Consider the following 20,373-nt stretch of genomic DNA (forward strand, 5'->3'; position numbering starts at 1 on the left):
TTCTTAAACATCAGGTTTTCAAAAACGGGTAGGTCAATCGTTAGAGGAACTGCGTGTGGACAGGGGGCTGGGTTGGTGGGCAGCACCACCTGGCATGGGGAGCAGGCACCGCGCATGTGCTTAGCGGGCCCTGAGGGCTCGGGAGGAGGGAGCGTGGTGCAGGGACCTGGAGTGGCATGATGGTGCCAGAGTTGACGTGGCTCGTTTTTCACATTCACAAGAGGCAAGGCAACTTTCTGTGGACAACTAATATTTCCCAATGGAGGATTAGCAGGTTGAAAAGCTGTAAATGGGCACAAACCATGTATCCTCTGCTCCGAGTCCTTGGGAGGGTGAGATGTGGAGTTCACACTACACCAGACAGAAGGAAGTGCGAGGGGCGCCCCTGTCTGCCTCTCCACTTTCTTCTTTGGGACTTCCGTGCCTCTGCAATATCCTTCATCTCATCCTGCTTTGTGTCCTGGAATATGGGCAAGGGATTCAGCACCCAGGGCTGCAGGGCCCCCCTCGCCCCTTGTGGTGGGAACGTGTCCTTTATCCTCCGTCCGAAGGTGAGGGTGTGATAATGGCAGCCCCCTACCTGCAATAAGCCTGAAGATGACACCCACTCACTGAGGATGGGATGGCCCCTCCTCGGCCACCATCTTCACAGCCCTGAGCGCTGGGTGGTGGGCTCTTTAGGGACGTCTGGCCCCAGGCAGCAGGCAGGGATGGACACTGGAGAGGTCTTCACAGAGCTCAGGGGGCCACAGAGGGTGGCACTTGCCCTGCAGGTGTCTAAAGACCAGATGTAGGAAGGCAGCAGATATAGAGGAGGTGGCTCAGAGAGCTGGGGGATGGTGCTCCAGGGCTGCCCTGTCCTTTAAGCTAATTTTCTTTAATTTTTGATCCATTATCAGAACTATCTCAAGCATCTCCTCCTCCAAAGGCTGGGCTCTCCTCTTTCATGTGTTACTGTAATCACCCAACAGGTGCTTCCTGCCACAGCACAAACCAAATCAGCTCACTGAGACGAGGGTATTGATGAAAAGAAGAGTTTAATGAACGCCAGGTCAGCCATATGGAAGGTGAAGGTTTCACTCAGTCTCTCTGAAGGCTCAGAGGTCAGGGTTTTCAAGAATGGTTTGGTGGGCAGAGGGCTAGGGAATGGGTGCTGCTGATTGGCTGGGATGCAATCATAGGGGTGTGGAAAATGGTCCTCCTTCGTGGAATCTGCCTCTGGATGGGGAACCACAGGACTGATTGGGTTGAGTCATGAGTCCACCTCTGGGTGGGGTCAGTCAGTTAACAGAATGTAAAAATCTGAAAATTATCTCAAAAGACCAATCTTAAGTTCTATAGTAGTGATGTCATCTGCAGCAGCAATTGATTAAGTTGCAAATCTTGTGACCTTCAGAACAATGGCTGGTATTAGTTAACTACATCTATATCTTAATCCCTCTTATAACCCTAACTGTGGCCTTTCATTAGTTTTACAAAGGTGGTTTAGTTTTGGGAAGGACTCTTATCATCCTTGTTTTAAGGTTAAACTATAAACTAAATTCCTTCCAAACTTAGCTTGGCTTATGCCAAGGAATGACCAAGGACAGCTTGGAGTTAGAAGCAAGATGGAGTCAACTATGTCAGATTTCTCTCACTGTCAAAATTTTGCAAAGGTAATTTCATTATGTCTAAAATTGTCATGATTTAAAAACACGAGGCAGCAAGTCCCTTCAGTCAGTTGAGTAAAAACAATCTTTTGAGATAATGAGCAGATAAGTTAGCTACAGGGCAATTTCTCCCATTTTCACTTAGTGGTTTTGCCTTAGGTAACTCAGAGTAACAGATATAGCAAGACATTTAACCCTGGGGCATGGAAGTGTCTTAAAGACCTCTTGGTCTGGTTCTCTGATTTTACGGATGAGGAAACTGAGACCCAGAGATGGGATGTGGTTTGTCCAAAGGCTCTGTGTCTTATTCAGGGGGCACAGTGACCAGGCCAGCTTTCTGACTCCCTGTATTGTGCCTTCCTAGCTAATAGGTGAAAGCCGCCCCTTCAGTTTTACAGAGTGGATGCACATATGGGTGTTTGTGGCACTGAGAGGCTGTGAGGAACCCCCACATGGGCAGACCACCCACTGGAGCACTGTTGGCTTCTGAAATCCTTTCATCGGAGAGATCTGTTAACGGGAGTAACCAAAGGACATGTCTGTGTTGTATCTCTCATTGACAGGTTACCACAGAAGGATGTTGAGGGCTCTGTGACTTGGTCTTGCTACATTCACCCAACAAGTGGTGCAAAGAGAGATGGGGGCATCTGTGCTGGGAAGAGGGGAGGGTTCTTGGCAGAAGCAGGGAGCATCCAACAAGCTGGGGCTTGGGGTCTTGACAGGGGGGAAAGTCAGTGTCCATGCTATTGGTCATAGTGAAACTGACACGGGTGCCCCAAGGAGGGACCTCCAGTGCAGGCAGAGAAGGCCTTGCCTATAGAGAATTTTGCAACAATAATAAAACTGTCTGACATTTCTCTGCTTGTTGTTATGACTGTGCACTGGCAATACTAAACAGTGTCAGTGATAAAATATTGCTTCCTGAAAAATACCCTTGTTGGTCTAAGCTCTAAACAATTGCTTTGATTATTGTTGAATATATATACATATATATATATATATATATATATATGTATAATGTGCATTGAGAAAGAAATTCCAAGCTCCCTCAACTGACTGAATGGATCCCCTCTTGGCCAATGGAACACCAGGGGAACGTTGGAAGCTGAATTCATGGCCATGATGAGAAGGGAGATCAGACATAACCTCACTGACCCCTCCCTTGTGAACAGCCATTAGGTTTTCTTCCCTAAGAGTTAAACAGAAACTAGGCCTTTCAAAAGACTGCAAGCTGATCTTCCCAGGTACAGAGCAAAGACAAAGCATGAGATTAAGCTCATCATTCCTTCACCCCTCCCCAAGACCTCTGCTTCCTCCATTCCTTTTTTCTTCAAATATTCACCTTATCTTACGTAAAATGTATATTTACTTGGCATTAACTCAAATCTCACAAATATGTAATCATTTCTCTCATTGCTGTCCCCCTCCTTTTTAAGGAAAATGTCTATATAAGAACCCCCCTTAGAACTTCTTTGGATAAAAGAGCCACAGACTTCTCCGTGACTTGACTTTCTCCTGGGCACATCCCTCCAGCTGGCTCAAAAAGCCTTGGCGATTTGAGACTTATGCTGCAATCACTCATTTTGGTCGTCAGTTTGTATATTATATATAAGCTTCAAATCAACAGACATGTATTATCCTTTAAAAAAGTAGTTTCTACACAGCAGTTAATTGGAGAACTCTCACCTACAGAGGCAGCCCCCAGCACACCTAGATTTAGCCATCTGATTTTGTTTTGAGGGTCCACCCACAGCCATGCAGGATTATTTGAGCTTGACTCAGGTGTGTCTTTGCAGTTGATGGCTTCAAACCCCATGGTCCTCCACATTCCTGTGTTTACACTGTTGGTTCTGTAATCACCCAATGTGTTCTTCCTGACTACTGCACAGACAAAACCAATTCACTGAGGCCATGGTATTGCAGTAGAGAAAGAGTTTAATTGATGCAGGGCCTCTGAGAGGGAGGACTGGAGTCATCACTTGAATCAGACTCCCTGAGAACTCAGAGGCTAGGGTTTTTATGGATAACTTAGTAAGTAGGGGACTAGGGAATGAGTACTGCTGACTAGCTGGGGATTAATTAATAGGGATGTGGAAAATGATCCTCCTGCACTGAGTCTGCCTCTGGGTGGGGCCACAGGACCAGTTGAGTCAGGGGTTCAGATGGGATCAGTCAGTGGCCAGAATGCAAATATCTGAAAAACATCTCAAAAGGCCAATCTTAGGTTTTACAATAAGTAATGTTACCTATAGGAGCAATTGGGGAAATCACAAATCTTGTGACCTCTGGCCACATAACTCCTGAGCAGTAAGGGATTATAGGAACTATGCTGACATCTTAGCAGAATTCAGCCCTCTCCTGTAATGCTAATCTCATTGCCTTTTATTAGTTTCAGTCCCTGAGCCAGGAGGGAGTTAGTTTTGGGGAGGGACTTTTATGCTTGCCTCCAAGTTAAACCATAAACCAAATTCCTCTCATGGTGATCTTGGCCCATACCCAGGAATGAGTGAAGACAGCCAGCCTGTGAGGCTAGAAGCAAGATGGAGTTGGCCATGCTAGATTTCTGTCACTGTCACAATCTTTGCAGAGGTGGTTTCAATTCTAAATAAAACATGATTGCAATGTATCTGTAAAGGCAATGAAGAGAACTTGAGTTATTCTGTCATTCTATGTGAGCATTCAGTTTTAACTTATGATTAAAATTTAAAACAGTGAAATAGAGAATGACTTTTGAGGTTTTCTTTTCCTTTTTTTTTTTTTTTTTTGGTAAGAGCAAATTTTGGTTCTTATGTAAAGCTAAAAGGAGGAGACTGAAACACAAAATATAATTTAAAGAATTTACTTGAGTCAAGGTGAGGAGAGCTACCTGAAAGACTCAGACTCAAATAACCGTGGCTCTGAGTTCCATTTGGCCTTTGTTACAAACAGGTTTTTAAAGGCAAAAAAAGTAGCAGGGGACAGGGAGGTGGCTGATAGAAAGTTGTTTGTCAGGGATTCTCACTGGCTTACAGAAATAACATTGATTAGTGATGGGCCGTATATTGTTAAGCTGTATGTAGGATGTAGGTAATAGTGACTGGTGTGACATTATTCAGTTAATTTACTGCTACTCGTATCATTAGGAAGCAGTTTCAGGAGATGTTCACATAGCTCAAAGTGGGGTAGGATGTGATTGCTGTCTCATTTAACTCTCTCTGAATCTGACAATTTAAAAGGACTTGCATTCCCCAGGAGGCAAAAGTTCTTTTGTTTTCTCACAGGAAATACTTTGCTGAATTTGATTAATAACATTAGCAGAAATTTCTGCTTCCATTAAAATTGTTAATCATTTTAAATCTAAAGAACAAACCAAGAAAATAATGATTATTACTGATTATTACATGACTGTTTACTTTTAAAGTTAAGTTTATTGAGGTATAATTTGCACAGATTAAAACTCACCGTTTTTAGGTGAACAATTTGATGATTTCTCTTGGGTTAGAATCTAAAAGTCTGACTACGGGGTTGTATGGTAAATATATGTGAAACTGTCTTTGCAAAATTATGACAGTGAGAGAAATCTAACAGAGTCGACTCCATCTTGCTTCTAACTCCAAGCTGTCTTTGGTCATTGCTTGGCACAGGCCAAGCTAACTTTGGGAGAAATTTAGTTTATAGTTTAACCTTAAAGGAAGGATGATAATAGCTCTTCCCCAAAACTAAGACACCTTTGTAAAACTAATGAAAGGCCACAAGCTTAGGATTTTGAGAGGGCTGAATTCTGCTAAGATGCAGGTGTAGTTAACCAATACTAGCCATTGTTCCAAAAGTCACAAGATGTGTGACTTCTCCAGTTACTCCTGTAGATGACATCCTTATTGTAGAACCCAAGATTGGCCTTTGGGATTTTTTCCCCCAGACTTCTGCATTTCTGATAACTACTGATGCTACCTAGACTTGAGGCTTGTGACTCAATGGTCCCATGCCCTCCTTCTAAAGAGGTGGACTCAGTGCACAAGAACTGTTTTCCACACATGTATGATTTTATCCCCAGCCAGGCAGCGGCACCCATTTCTTAGACCCTGGCCCACCAAACCGTCCTTGAGAAACCATAACCTCTGAGCCTTCTAGGAGACTGATTGAGTGATAACTTGAGTTATCCTGCATGGATGGCCTGGTGTTAATTAAACTCTTTATTTACTGCAATGGCATGGTCTCGGCAAATTGATTTTGTCTGTGTAATGGGCTGGAAGAACCCATTGGGCAATTACATATACTTAACTTTATTAGAAACTGCCAAGCTCTTTTTCAGAATGTGGTATTACTTACATTCCCACCAGCTAAGTATGAAAGTTTCATTCACTTCATACCTCACCATCACTTGTCTTTATCAGTATTCTTCTGTTTAGATTTTATATATATATATATATATATATATATATATATATAAAATATATGGCTATATATATATCCACATATATAGCCATATATGGCCATATATAGCCACATATATATATATGGCCATATGTATATATAGCCATATATATATATGACATGGGGTCTCTCTTTGTCATCCAGGCTGGAATGCTGTGGTGCAATCTTAGCTCACCGCGGCCTCAACCTCTCAGGCTTAAGCAACCCTCCCACTTCAGCCTCCTGAGTAGCTGAGACTAAAATCATGCACTACCATACCTGGCTATTTTTTTAAAATTTTAAAAATTTTGTTAGAGATGAGGTCTTGTTATGTTTCCTAGGCTGGTCTTGAACTTCTGTGCTCAAGCAATCATCCTGCCTCAGTCTCCCAAAGTGTTGGGATTACAGGCGTGAGCCACTGCCCCCAGTTTGTTGTCAGTACTCTTAATTTTAATCATTTTAGTGTGAGGTGAGGTGAAGGCTCATTTGCATTTCCCTCTTGCCTAGTGATGCGGAGCCTCTGACCACCCATAGCTCTTCTAAATTGAGTGTCTCCTCAAATCTTTTCCCATCTTTTTAAGTTAGACTGTTTGTTTTCTTATTGTTGAGTTTTGAGGTTTCTTTATATACATTCAGATACAATTCCTTTATCAGGTATGCAGGCCTTAATCAGTAAATATTTTCTCTCAGTGTGTGGGTTTTGATTTTCTCAATAGTGTTTCTTTGAAAAACAAAAGGTTTTCATTTTTATCAAGTCTAGTTTATCATTTTCTTCTTTTATGAGTCATTTTTGGTATTCTAGCAACAACTTACTTTTCAAACCAACGTCACAAAATTTTTTCTTCATGTTTTCTTTTGGAAGTTTTGTAGTTTTAGCTTCTGCATTTAGTTTATGATTCATTTTGAGTTAATTTTTGCATTGGTGGAAGGTAAGGGTTGAAGTTATTTTATGCATATTATTGTTTCGCTTGCTCCAGCACCATTTGAAGAGACTATCTTTTCCCTACTGGATTACCTTGGCACCTTTGTAAAAATCAATCACTGGGCGTGGTGGCTCACTCCTGTAATCCCAACACTTTGGGAGGCTTGAGGGGGGGCACCTGAGGTCGGGAGTTTGAGACCAACCTGACCACCATGGAGAAACCGACTTAGCCGGGCATGGTGGCACATGCCTGTAATCCCAGTTACTCAGGAGGCTGAGGTAGGAGAATTGCTTGAACCCAGGAGGCAGAAGTTGCGGTGAGCCAAGATCATGCCATTGCACTCCAGCCTGGGCAACAAGAGTGAAACTCCATCTCAAAAAAAAAAAAAATCAATTAGTCATATATGCATAATCTATTTCCAGAAAATTTTGTTCCACTGATATATGTGATGACCTGTGCCAATACTACACTGTTTTTATTTTTGTAAATTTGTAGTTGCTTATTACTGAAAATAATTTTATCATGTAGAAGAGGTGGGTTTTAAAAACTGCTCTGCTCTGAATGTAAGGCACACCAAAGACATCACTGACTAGAAGAGATGAATACAAAGCAGATGAGAAGCTTCTGAGTAGGGAATCTGTAGCCTGACTCCGCCTGCAGCTCCCTGAGCAGAAACCAGAGGTACCCTAGCCTGGGGGAGAAGGACTGTGGTCCCCTGCCCCATGGCAAGAAGCTCTGTTTGGAGCAGTTCCTGGTGTGGCCATGGGCTTGGTGCTGGGGAATACCTTGGAGAGATGTAGTCCCTGCAGGGTTTGAACCAAGGGGAAGAGATGCTCCATGCCATGAAATCGGTGGGAGATTAGAGTTTCCATGAGCTGCAAGGCAGAGTTTCGCCTGCACATATTCATAGAATGAGCCCTCCTGCTCTCAGGCTCTGGTGTTCATTTCCAAGACACTGGCTTGAGGCAGTGGACAGTAAATCAATAGTTCATCTTGTAAAAACCTCGTGTAATTAGCTTGAGGGCTGTAGTGAGGAAAGAGATCCTTCTGGGCTGCTGATGCACTTGACTTGAATGACATCCCAGAGGAACACCTTTTAGTTCTCTTCAAGCCATTTTTGAGGATCCAGAGCTTCCTGTGTGGGAGAGCACGTTGGGGCACTGAGCCCAGCCAGGGAATGGCACAACTGCAAGCTCAGTTGGCCAGAGCAATGGACCAGTGTGGCAATGGCTGTGGTTTCTACTTTGGGTGTAGACAGTCCTGCAGGAGAGCTGACGTTTGTCTTGCTGAGCTCTGCTCTGCTGACTTACAGGTGGTATTGTGGGTACCAGTGTCAGTACTGGGAAAATAATCCATGTATATCCAATGGAGCAGGTTGTTGTATGGAGCAAACTGCAGCAGACCTGCAGAAGAGGGGCCTGACTGTTAGAAAAAAAAAAAAATAACAGAAAGCAACAACAACATCATCATCAACAAAAATACCCCCCTGCCCCCCAAGAAACACCATCAAAAGGTCATCAGCCTCAAAGATCAAAAGTAGGTAAATCCACAAAGATGAGGAAAAACCAGCACAAAAATGCAGAAAATTCCAAATGCCAGAATGCCTCTTCTCCTCCAAATGATTGCAACACGTCTCCAGCAAGGGCACAGAATTGGATGTAGAATGAGATGGGTGAATTGACAGAAGTAGGCTTCAGAAGGTGGGTAATAACAAACTCCACTGAGCTAAACGAGCATGTTTTAACCCAATGCAAAGAAGCTAAGAATCTTGATAAAAGGTTACAGGAGCTGCTAACTAGAATAACCATGTAGAGAGAAACATAAATGACCTGATGGAGCTGAAAAACACAGCATGAGAACTTTGTGAAGCATATGCAAGTATCAGTAGCTGAATTGATCAAACAGAAGAAAGGATATCAGAGTTTGAAGACCTCTGAAATAAGTCATGCAGACAAGATTAGAGCAAAAAGAATGAAAAGGAATGAAGAAAACCTCTGATAAATATGGGAATATGTAAAAAGACCAAACCTACAATTGATTGGAGTATCTGAAAATGACTGGGAGAATGGAACCAAGTTGGAAAACATACTTTAGGATGTTATCCAGGAGAACTTCCCCAACCTAGCAAGACAGGCCAACATTCAAATTCAGGAAATATGGAGAACACCACTAAGATACTCCTGGAAAAGAGCAACCTCAAGACACATAATCATCAGATTCTTCAAGGTTGAAACACAGGAAAAAATATTAAGGGAAGCCAGAGAGAAAGGTCAGGTCACCTACAAAGGGAAGTCCATCAGACTAACACCAGATCTCTCAGCAGAAATCTCACAATCCAGAAGAGGGGGAGGCCAATATTCAACATTCTTAAAGCACTTTGGGAGGCCGAGGTGGGTGGATCACGAGGTCAGGAGATTGAGACCATCCTGGCGAACATGGTGAAACCTCGTCTCTACTAAAAATACAAAAAAATAGCTGGGTGTTGTGGTGGGCACCTGTAGTCCCAGCTACTTGGGAGGCTGAGTCAGGAGAATGCTGTGAACCCAGGAGGAGGAGCTTGCAGTGAGCCAAGATTGTGCCACTGCACTCCAGCCTGGGTGACAGAGCGAGATTCCAGCTCAAAAAGAAAACAAAAAATTCTTAAAGAATTTTCAACCCAGAACTTCATATCCAGCCAAACTAAGCTTCATAAGTGAAGGAGAAATAAAATCCTTTCCAGACAAGCAAATCCTAAGGGATTTCATCACCACCTGGCCTGCTTTGCAAGATCCCCTGAAGGAAGCACTAAATATGGTAAGGAAAAACTGGTACCAGCCACTGCAAAAACACACGAAAATGTAAAGACCAACGACACTATGAAGAAACTGCATCAACTAATGTGCAAAGTAACCAGCTAGCATCATGATGACAGGATGAAATACATGCATAACAATATTAACCTTAAATGTAAATGGGCTAAATGCCCCAATTAAAAGACACAGACTAGCAAATTGGATAAAGAGTCAAGACCCATTGGTGTGCTGTATTCAGGAGACCCATCTCAAGTGCAAAGACACACATAGGCTCAAAAGAAAGGAATAGAGGAAAATTTACCAAGCAAATAGAAAGCAAAAAAAAAAAAAAAAGGAGGGGTTGCAATCCTAGTCTCTGATAAAACAGATTTTAAGCCAACAAAGATCAAAAACGACAAAGAAGGGCATTACATAATGCTAAAGGGATCAGTTCAATGAGAAGAGCTAACTATCCTAAACATATATGCACCCAAATCAGGAGCACTCAGATTTATGAAACAAGTTCTTAGAGACCTACAAAGAGACTTAGACTCCTACACAATAATAGTGGGAGACTTTAACACCCCACTGTCAATATTAGATCGACAAGACAGAAAATTAACAAGGATATTCAGGACTTGAACTCAGCTCTGGATTAAATGGACCTAATAGACATCTACAGAACTTTCCACCCCAAATCAACACAATATACATTCTTCTCAATGCCATGTGGTATTTATTCTAAAATTGACCACATAATTGGAAGTAAAACATTCCTCAGCAAGTGCAAAAGAACTGAAATCATAGTCTCTCAGACCACAGTGCAATCAAATTAGAACTCAGGATTAAGGAACTCACTCAAAACCACACAACTACGTGGAAATTGAACAACCTGGTCCTGAATGACTCCTGGGTAAATAATGAAATTAAGGCAGAAATCAAGAAGTTCTTTGAAACCAATGAGAACAAAGAGACAATGTACCAGCATCTCTGGGACACAGCTAAAGCAGTATTAAGACAGAAATTTGTAGCACTAAATGCCCATATCAGAAAGCTGGAAAGATCTCAAATCAATATCCTAACATCACAATCAAAAGAACTAGAAAAACAAGAGCAAACAAACCCCAAAGCTAGCAGAAGACAAGAAATAACTAAGATCAGAGCAGAACTGAAAGACAGGAAAAACCCTTCAAAAAAATTGGTGAATATAGAGCTGTTTTTTTGAAAAAATTAACAAAATAGACCACTAGTTAATGAAGAAGAAAAAAGAGAAGAATCAAATAGACACAATAAAAAATGATAAAGGGGATGTCAACATTCGACCCCACAGAAATACAAACTACCATCAGAGAATACTATAAACACCTCTATGCAAATAAACTAGAAAATCTAGAAGAAATAGATTAATTCCTGGACACATACACCCTCCCAAGACTAAAACAGGAAGAAGTAGAATCCCTGAATAGACCAATAACAAGTTCTGAAACTGAGGCAGTAATTAATAACCACAAAAAGCCCTGGACCAGACAGATTCACAGTCAAATTCTACCAGAGGTACACAGAGAAGCTGGTACCATTTCTTCTGAAATGATTCCAAACAACTGAAAAGGAGAGACTCCTCCCTAACTGATTTTATGAAGCCAGCATCATTCTAATACCAAAACCTGACAGAGACACCACAAAAAAAGAAAACTTCAGGCCAATATCCCTGATAAACATCGATGTGAAAATCCTCAATAAAATACTGGCAAATCAAACCCAGCAGCACATCAAAAAGCTTATGCATCATGATCAAGTCGGCTTCATCCCTGGGATGCAAGGCTGGTTCAATACATGCAAATCAATAAATGTAATCCATCACATGAACAGAACCATTGACAAAAACCACATCATTACCTCAATAGATGCAGAAAAGGCCTTCAATAAAGTTCAACATCCCTTCATGTTAAAAACTCAATAAACTAGGTTTTGATGGAACATATTTCCAAGTAATAAGAGCTATTTCTGACAAACCCATAATCTTACTGAATGGGCAAACACTGTATGCATTCCCTTTGAAAACCAGCACGAGGCAAGGATGCCTTCTCTCACCACTCCTATTTAACATAGTATTGGAAGTTCTGGCCAGGGCGATCAAGCAAGAGAAGAAATAAAGTGTATTCAAACAGGAAGAGAGGAAGTCAAATTGTCTCTGTTTGCAGATGACATGATTCTATATTTAGAAAACCCCATCATCTCAGCCCCAAAACTCTTTAAGCTGATAAGCAACTTCAGCAAAGTCTCAGGATACAAAATCGATGTGCAAAAATCACAAGCATTCCTATATACCAACAATTGACAGGCAGGGAGCCAAATCATGAATGAACTCCCATTCACAATTGCTACAAAGAGAATAAAATGCCTGGGAATACAGCTAACAAAGACATGAAGGACTTCTTCAAGGAGAACTGCAAACCACTGTTCAAAGAAATGAGAAGACACAAACAAATGGAAAAGCATTCCATCCTCATGAGTAGGAAGAATCAACATTGTGAAAATGGTCATATTGCCCAAAGTAATTTACAGATTCATTGCTAATCCATCAAACTACTACTGACATTCTTCACAGAATTAGAAAAAAACTACTTTAAATTTCATATGGAACCAAAAAAAGAGCTTGTATAACCAAGACAATCCTAAACAAAAAGAACAAAGCTGGAGGCATCACAGTATCTGACTTCAAACTATGCTACAAGGCTACAGTAACCAAAACAGCATGGTACTGGTACCAAAACAGACATATATACCAATGGAACAGAACAAAGACCTAAGAAATAATACCACACATCTACAACCATCTGATCTTCGACAAACCTGACAAAAACAAGCAACGGGGAAAGGACTCCCTATTTAATAAATGATGCTGGGAAAACTGGCTAGCCATATGCAGAAAACTGAAACTGGACCCATTCCTCACACTTTATACAAAAATTACAAGATAGATTAAAGACTTAAATGTAAAACCTAAAACCATAAAAACCCTAGAATAAAACCTGGGCAATACTATTCAGTATGTAGGCATGGGCAAAGACTTCATGACAAAAACACCAAAAGCAACGGCAACAAAAGTCAAAATTGACAAATGGGATCTAATTAAACTAAAGAGCTTCTGCACAGCAAAAGAAACTGTCATCAGAGTGAACAGACAACCTACAGAATGGGAGAAAAGTTTTGCAATCTACCCATCTGACAAAGGTCTAATATTCAGAATCTACAAGGAGCTTAAACAAATTTACAAGAAAAAAAACCCCATCAAAAAATGGGCAATGGATATGAACAGACACTCTCAAAAGAAGACATTTTATGCAGCCAAAAAACATGAAAAAAAAACTCCAACATCACTGATCATCAGAGAAATGCAAATCAAAACCTCAATGAGATACCATGTCACACCAGTCAGAATAGTGATTATGAAAAAGTCAAGAAACAATACATGCTGGTGAGGCTATGGAGAAATAGGAACACTTTTACACTGTTGGTGGGAATGTAAATTAGTTCAACCATTGTGGAAAATAGTGTGGTGATTCCTCAAGGATCTAGAACCAGAAATAACATTTGACTTAGCAATCCCATTACCGGGTGTATACCCAAAGCTATATACCAAAGGAATATAAATCATTCTACTATAAAGAGACATGCACATATATGTTTATTGCAGTGCATTTACAATTAGCAAAGACATGGAACCAATGCAAGTGTCCATCAATGACTGACTGGATAAAGAAAATGTGGTACATATACACCATGGAATACTATCCAGCCAAAAAAAGAATGAGATCTTGGGAGGCTGAAGCGGGTGAGTCACGAGGTCAAGAGATCAAGACCATCCTGGCTAACACAGTGAAACCCTGTCTTTACTAAAAATACAAAAAAAAGTAACCAAGCATGGTGGCGGGCACCTGTAGTCCCAGCTACTTGGGAAGCTGAGGCAGGAGAATGGTGTGAACCCGGGAGGCGAAGCTTGCAGTGAGTGGAGATCATGCCACTGCACACCAGCCTGGGTGACAGACTCTGTCGAAAAAATAAATAAATAAAACCAAGAATGAGATCATGTCCTTTGCAAGGACATGGATGAAGCTGGAAGCCATGGTCCTCAGCAAACTAACACAGGAACAGAAAACCAAACACCACATGTTCTCACTCATAAGTGGGAGTTGAACAGTGAGAACACATGGACACAGGGAGGGGAACAACACACACCAGAGCTTGTCAGGGTAGGGGGCAGGGGAGGGAGAGCATTATGACAAATACCTAATGCAGGTGGGGCTTAAAACCTAGATGAGAGGTTGATAGGTGCAGCAAACCACCATGACACATGTGTACCTATGTAACAAGCCTGCACATTCTGCACATGTATCCTGGAACTTAAAGTAAAATAAAATAAATAAATAAATGTAAAATATAAATAGGAGAAGCTACTAAGAGAGAAGATTTGATTCTACAAACATTCAAATCTCTGCCCATCAAATCTTAAGCAAAATTGAAAGGCAAATGGCAACTCAGAAAAAACATTTGCAATGGAGGCCAATGATTAGATGTCCTATGATTCTGATTTGCTCCAGAGAGTCCTGGTTTATGCTTGTTTTCGTGCATAATTATTGACTGTAACACTTCTACTCTCAAATGTCCTGATTTAGACAATAAATTACACTATTATCCTAAAAATTGTTAATATCTGTAGTATATAGAGTGGGAGGAGGCTGTTAAAACTAAAACGGGTGAGAACCAGGATAGAAAATGCAATAAAGCCACACACAGGTAATGCATACATACAGATTCAAACAAAGGGTCAGTTCATATCGAAAAATATTTACTGTTGATAAAAAAATAGAGGCCACAATAATGTAGTATTTTAAAATTAACAATTGCAAAGCTCCATAAACAAGTACACACGCACATGAACATATACACATGCACATACATGCACACACAGACACACATACGTACACACACAATACATATATACACTCATACACACAGACACATATACACACATGCACATACACATACAAGCACATATATATACACACAGGCACATACAGACACAGACACACATAGTGTGTACAGATTTGAAGCATTTCCTACTCTCTTGGATGTAACAACTTGGAAGACCCCTCCTGGGGGCAGTTTTGCAACTTGCGTGAGAATGTTTTCCACTTCGAGTAATGGGCCTTCAGGAAATATCTTACAGTGAGCAGAATGGCTCGGCTATTGTAGTTGTCATTGCAGCCTTGTTTATAGAACACTTGAAAGAAGGGCAGTGTCCCAAAAAGAGGAACTGGCTACATTGTTATTAGCTGGTGGTGATGAGGTCTGGTAAACTCAGCATAAATGGTATCTGTGGTCTCTGCCACTCTCTCATGAGGGAGTGAATAGGAAAAACACACTGCTTTCCGCAGTACTCCACTATTACTCTCGATACTTCACTTCTGACACCAGATGTGTGGGTTTTCTTGATCAATTCTCCAATACCAGCTGGTGTTCTCCAATTTTACTCACTTCTGAAACCAACCCGAGTCAGGGCAGATCCCCCAGGTTAAGGGCTCATTTTCACAATGCCACCCCCAACCTCAGGCGCCAGTTGCAGGGAGGGTGGTGGCAGGAAAATGGGACACTGTCTGGATGACCCAAGAAGCACCCTCTGTGAACCTGTTTTCTTCCCTGTGCCCCACCTCACCTGGGTTTCCACCCCTACTCTTGCGGATGGCCACTGACGTGGCACATCTCTCAGGCTGTGCTGTGGCTATCAGCTGGCCCTGCCTCTGTTACAGGTCTCCATTCTGCGGCCAGGTTTAATGGCTTAGCGTCACAGGGCCCTGCCCTGCCGGGAATGCTACAGAGACCCCTTCCACCTCCTCTTCTTATCACGGATGTGTCTGATCCTGCTGTGTCTTCCTCGCTGCTCAGCAGAAACAGGCTTTTCACATTTCTGTGCTTCACAGTCATGCGTGAACTAGTGGAGATGTAGAAATGATGAAGGAATTGAAGGCATATGATTCAAATAAGGAGGGACCCCTCCCTGCATGGGAAGGAGGAGCAGAGGCCCTGTCATGCACCAGGCAACCAGGGAAGGCGAGGCTGGACTCCCAGCTTTGTCCCTCCTGGCTTTACACTGTAACTGCCCGGTGGGTTCACTTTGCTGCCTAAACAGAGCCGATTTATCAAGACAGGGGAATTGCAATAAAGAGTAATTCACACAGAGCTGGCTATGTGGGAGACAGGAGTTTTATGATTAGTCAGATCAGTCCCCCTGAGCATTTGGGGATCAGAGTTTTTAAGGACACCTTGGTGAGTGTGAGGAAGCCAGTGGCCAGGAGTGCTGACTGGTTAGGTAGTAGATGAAATCATAGGGAATTGAAGCTGTCCTCTTGTGCTGAGTCAGTTCCCGGGTGGGGGCCACAAGATCAGATGCCCAGATGGGCATCTTTTTTGTTTCTGTTTTTTATAAGTAAACCCTACTCACTTATTCAAAATTAGCCAATATCAGTGATAGCTCTGTTAATTTACAGAATACAGTTACATATACACACAATCTTTTCATTTATAAATTTGAAAATATTTATAGTATGCAAGGGATTACCTTAGGCATAGTAGAAAACTTACATTTGAAAAAAATGTGTCACTTGTCAAGTACATCAGCATCAAGTTGAGGAAGTAAAATATGTCATAACATAGCATATAAGTTAACAGTAAAGGTTTATGATTATTTGGAAGAGAATAAAGAGAAGGGTTCCTAGGAGGGGTTGTCATGATCTCTTTTCTAATGATCATACTTCCTCCTCATTTGTCAATTGACACAAGTTAATGACCAATCACAAGAATGGTTCCCAAGGTGGAGTTGATTAATGCTTATATATATATATATATAAGCATTTATATATATATAAGCATTTATATATATAATATATATAAGCATTTATATATATAATATATATAAGCATTTATATATATAATATATATAAGCATTTATATATATAAGCATTTATATATAATATATATAAGCATTTATATATATAATATATATAAGCATTTATATATATTATATATAAGCATTTATATATAATATATATAAGCATTTATATATATATATAAGCATTTATATATAATATATATAAGCATTTATATATATAATATGTATAAGCATTTATATATAAGCATTTATATATAATATATATAAGCATTTATATATTATATATAAGCATTTATATATATAATATATATAAGCATTTATATATAATATATAAGCATTTATATATAATATATATAAGCATTTATATATATATAATATATATAAGCATTTATATATATAATATATATAAGCATTTATATATATAATATATATAAGCATTTATATATATAATATATATAAGCATTTATATATATATTATATATATAAGCATTTATATATATAATATATATATAAGCATTTATATATATAATATATATATAAGCATTTATATATATGTAATATATATATTTCAGAAAACATAATTTTAACTTTTAAATTCAGGTGGTATGTGTGCAGGTTTGTTACTGGGAATGGTGCATGATCCTGAGGTTTGGGGTATGATTGATTCTGTCACCCAGATACTGAGCATAGTATCCAAAAGCTAGTTTTTCAATTCTTGCTCCCCTAATTCCCCCCCTCCTCTATCAATCCCCAGTGTTTATTGTTGCTATCTTTATGTCCATGGGTACCCAATGTTTAGCTCCCATTCATAAGTGCAAACGTGCGGTATTTGTTTTCTGTTCATGCACTAATTCACTTGGGATAATGGCCTCTAGCTGCATCCCTGTTGCTGCAAAGGACATAATTTTATTTATTTTTATGGCTGTGTAGTATTCTATGGTGTATATACATCACATTTTATTTATTCAATTCACCATTGATGGTCATCTGGGTGGATTCCATGTCTTTGCTATTGTGAATAGTGCTGGGATGAACATGTGAATACATTTGTCTTTCTGGTAGAATGATTTGTTTTCTTTTGGAAATATACTCAGTAATGGGATTGCTGAGTCAAATAGTAGCTGAGTTTCACGTTCTTTGAGAAATCTCCAAACTGCTCTTCACAGGGACTGAACTAATTTACATTCCCACCAACAGCATTTAGGCACTCCCTTTTCTCCACAGCCTCACCAGCATCTTTTGTTTTTTGACTTTTTAATAATAGCCATTCTTACTGGTGTGAGATGGTATCTCACTGTGGTTTTAATTTATTAATTCTCGTATTTTGATTCTTGGAGAAAATAAACAATAGGCACAAAAATTTAGGTAGATGGAACTTTAATATTAATAAAAACAGGGATCCTCCATCCCCCACTAAGCCAACCCAAACTGACAAACACACTTGCTCTTAAACAAAGCCAGCAGGACAATTTCTCCAGTGGAGGCTCATTTTTGCTTCTCCCCGCTAGACCCATGCAAGATCCTGACAATGCAGAGGGCTTCATGTACTCCGGAAAGCACTGGGGCCAGGCAGCATTAGACGATTGGGATCACTTCTGAGTCGGCGAGTGGCTTGCTGGGCTCCTGTGGCTGCACCGCGTGTGATTTCATAAGGGAAAAATCAACAATTGTTTCTGTGGTCCCAGGAACCAGGACTGAGTGCCTAACAAACAGGGTTTTATTATTAACTTTTGATTCTGCACATATATTTCAGGTAATCTCATTCAAACAAGGCTGGTGAGAGACACATTTCCAAAGAAAAAGAGGAATGTGTCTGGAGTGAGGATAGAATGATAGATGGGGAGGCTATGGATGGAGTCAGACATGCCCAGAGTTTATGTGGCAGAAAGAAACTGCTGGGAAGATCATCTGGCTCAGGCATTTCCTACATGTTCCCTGGGTCCTAATATTTTACAGGAGTGCCAAAGGAGAGGCCAAGGATAATGGGCTGGGGTGGGTCTGGGGAGAGTTTTCACTGGGCCCCAAGCATGTCCCAACTAGAGCATTCACTGCAGGCAGCTTACATAGGAAATATTCCTGTTTATGATTTCTAGGTCTGTTACAACAGATAAGCTATGTTGACATTTATATGTGCGGGGGTTTGACTGAAAACAGTTTTCTATTAAATACCTTAGAGCTCATTGAATCTTCTCACTTAACAGCTCAGGAACAGGGGCAAAAAGAGGCTCAGCCAGATCACTGTGGGTTCTCCAGGGAGTCGATAACCTGGGCCTCATCAACACTAGTCCAGGCTTTTCTCTACTAAACCAACTATTTGATTGAAACATGGTCAGTTCCTTTGAAGTGGGAGGTCAGACCCCTGTACTGGCTGCAGGATGACCTGCAAGAGTGGCATGAGTGGGCACTGAGTCTGGTCCCCCTGGGCCCTGGGGCTTAGCCATGTTACATGGTCCAGGGCTGGGTCTCTCAAGACTCTTCCTGACTACAGAGTTTTGTCTTTTTCCTAAACTTCCCCTAAATCAAATTCTGCATTAAATCTCTCTTTTTGAACTTTTTGCCTTTATTTATCCCCAACCCTTGAAATACTTGCTCTGCTTTTTCCACGTGGTCCTAAAGCTGGCATCATCACCATCAGGTCAGGAATATGGTCGATATGCTTGTTAGACATTTTTGCGGTGGGAGATGGCATCCTAATTGAAGCCAGTGAAATAAAACACAGGCTTTATTATAAGAATCCTGGAACGTATTACAGAACCCAAGTGTGGGAATGTGGCTAGGCTTCAACTAAATGAGTCAAAACTGGAAACAGAAACGGAAATGCCATCGGCTCTCCTTCTCTCTGTGTGTCTTCTCATTCTATTTCAATGTTGGCTCTGTTCTTCTGCCTCACCGAAACCAGTTTTCTCCATGTGGCAGGAAACTTGTCCACTGAATGCTGCACATGTTTCCTCTTGTGGCTTCAGTCTCCCAAAGAACCCGGCAATGTCTGAGGCAGGGCTGTTGGCCCACCATGGGCCTGCGCACACATGCACACACCGTGGATGGAGGGGTGGGTTGGTGGTACATGGAAGGTTTCAGGGGAGGCCACTGCGGGGAACATACAACTAGATAGCCATCTTGTAAGCCATCCAGGGTTCTCCACCTTGGCTCCTGGATGTCCTCACACACTGAATCACAGAGAAGAACATGTCAAAGAGGCATTCTAAAACCTCCAGTGGCCAAAGGTCCCAGGTAGGGCCCATCCACTTCACCAGGGCTCAGGCAGATGGTTGGCAATGGGGCAGTGGCTGTGTATGAAAAGATGGTGCATTACCCAAGGCAGTGCTCTTGTGCAGAGCCTGGCTTCTTCAGGAAGATGACAGGAGTCCATGTGGTGTGAATCACCCTCTACCTCCTTCTGGAATCCAGGAGAGGAGACGTTCTAGGAGGTTCCCAGCACAGAGATATCTCCCTTAGCTGTGTTTGTGTGTTTCCTGGGATGCTACACAGAGAGATGCTTCCTTGCCCATTGGAAAGGCTGCCAACATTGATGTTCTTCCTTTGTGATATTTTTGCGACTGCTGTGCAAAAATAAAATACCATTTTTTCAATGATTCTAAGACATACACATTTAAAAAAACACATCTTAACTTCTCCAAGATTGGAGTGCATTGCAGAATTCATGGCATGTCACAGCTTTCCTGCCAGAG

The sequence above is a fragment of the Symphalangus syndactylus genome, chromosome 24 (assembly GCF_028878055.3).
Source record: "Symphalangus syndactylus isolate Jambi chromosome 24, NHGRI_mSymSyn1-v2.1_pri, whole genome shotgun sequence".
Classification (NCBI taxonomy): Eukaryota; Metazoa; Chordata; class Mammalia; order Primates; family Hylobatidae; genus Symphalangus; species Symphalangus syndactylus.